Consider the following 2,043-nt stretch of genomic DNA (forward strand, 5'->3'; position numbering starts at 1 on the left):
AGTTATTTAGTATCATGTAAGAATAAAGTTTAGCAAAGAAATGAGAAAATATGTGTGCAAAACTAAGTAAGTAATATTTCATATAGAGTAATAATGGTGATAAAGCTGTACAAAAATCAGGAAGATCATATACAAAAAAAAAGGACTAAACTCAGTATAATTTAAAAGAATGTCATACCGTATTGAAAAAAAATATATCCAGAAAATCTAATTAGATGCAGTGCAAGGGAAATACCTAAAAGACACACAGAGGCTTATTATATCTTCCATATTACATGATCAAGTTTGTAATGTCTCATAAATATCGGTGCTCTTGGTTTGTTGATTGTAGAAACTGTATTTATCTAATAGCTGGTGAATATTCATATTACTAAGATCTTCTGTGTATTGGCCTATTTTTCTTTCTTGGAGTAGTTAAAATCTCTAGCTACTTACCTGAACAGTTTTGTCAGCTGTCATTCTGTTTGGATGCTGTATACACAGGTATCTATAGGTAGGTATATATTCATCATGGTCTATCTGTCATCTTGCTCCAGGAACTATTTAATGGTCTCTCGTGTCTCTGCCCTTAGGCTAGCTTTGTCTTGAATTCTATTTCTTAAGATATTAAGATTGCTACTCTAGCTTTCTCTCATGTTCTATATACCTAGTATATTTTTCCCAGTCTTTTATTTTCAATTTTGTATGCTTTGAGTAGTGTCTCCAGTAGACAAAATATTCACAGGGATAATGATTGCTCAATCCATAGGTCTCAGTATCCTTTGACTCTTTTAGTATCCTCCTTCCACACACATAGATTGTGACTTCTTCTCTATTTGGGGCTTTTGGCATCTTTTTAAATTTTTTCATTTCCGTGCTTCCTATACCTTTTTAATCTCAATTTTATTTTTCCTTCATCAAAATACAATACACATTTTGGGTATGAAAATGGCTCCTCTAGGTCTCATATCAAACTCTATATTCTAAGTAATAGGAAGAAATCAAAGAGAAGGGAAAGGCAAGTTCCATGCCTTTAAAAGGAATGACCTGAGAGTTGCACACTCTACTTCCCCTAATATCCCCTGACCAGAAATTAGTAGCATCTTGAGCTGGCCACACCTAGCTCAAGAAATGAGTATTATTAACACTGGTGGGGTTTTTTTGTTTTTGTTTGTTTGTTTATTTGTTTTGTTTTGTTTTATTTATGAACAAAGACTTGTAAACAGGTGCAAAGCTTCAATTCTCCTTTGCAAACCTGAACTCATTTAGTGTGAGTTTAGATACATATAAGAAGGAATATAAGACCTAAGGCAGCTTAAAGAGATGCCATTTCAATAACTAACAAGTTGTTAAAAAAAAAAAAAACAGGTCATGAGAGAAATCCCAACATTCCAGTTTTCATATCATGATAGAAAATGGACTTTGTAAAAGAATAAAAGAAAGAAAAACATGAAGCCAGGCATGGTGGTGCATGCCTGTAATCCCAGCAGCTCGGGAGGTTGAGACAGGAGGATCACGAGTTCAAGGCCAACCTCAAGCAAAAGTGAGGCACTAAGCACCTCAGTGAGACCCTGAATCTAAATAAAATACAAAATAGGGCTGGGGATGTGGCTCGATGGTCAAGTGCTCCTGAGTTCAATCCTGGGGAAAGAAGGAAAGAAGGAAAGAAGGAGGGAGAGAGGGAGGGAAGGAGGGAGGGAGGGAGGGAGGAAGGAAGGAAGGAAGGAAGGAAGGAAGGAAGGAAGGAAGGAAGGAAGGAAGGAAGGAAGGAAGGAAGGAAGGAAGGAAGGAGCATCTTTCATCCCAGTGAAATCATCTTATTTTTCAATGGAGAAAGGAGAAAAGAGATGTTGACTCAACCACTTGTGCTTCCTGTCATACCACATCCACTATATCATATGGACATCCATTCCCTCCTCAGGGAAGACAAGCCTAGACACCCATTCAGTTATAAATCCAACTAAAAACCCACGATTTCTAGATAATATACAGTCTTTCCCAGCAGACCCAAATATGATGTTTCACAATCCTGCAACCTAGAAAGCAAACAAAAGAAATCTGTCC

At 36.7% G+C, this 2,043-nt stretch overlaps 1 non-coding gene across 1 annotated transcript; it reads left to right on the forward strand.

The window, feature by feature from the left end:
- The first annotated feature begins 1,157 nt into the window (after nt 1–1,157).
- LOC120887736 (small nucleolar RNA SNORA40) lies at nt 1,158–1,280 on the forward strand. Its single transcript, XR_005731067.1, has one exon. It is a non-coding gene; the product is annotated as a small nucleolar RNA SNORA40 (small nucleolar RNA).
- The last annotated feature ends 763 nt before the right edge of the window (nt 1,281–2,043 follow it).

This window comes from Ictidomys tridecemlineatus, chromosome 10 (genome assembly GCF_052094955.1).
Source record: "Ictidomys tridecemlineatus isolate mIctTri1 chromosome 10, mIctTri1.hap1, whole genome shotgun sequence".
Classification (NCBI taxonomy): Eukaryota; Metazoa; Chordata; class Mammalia; order Rodentia; family Sciuridae; genus Ictidomys; species Ictidomys tridecemlineatus.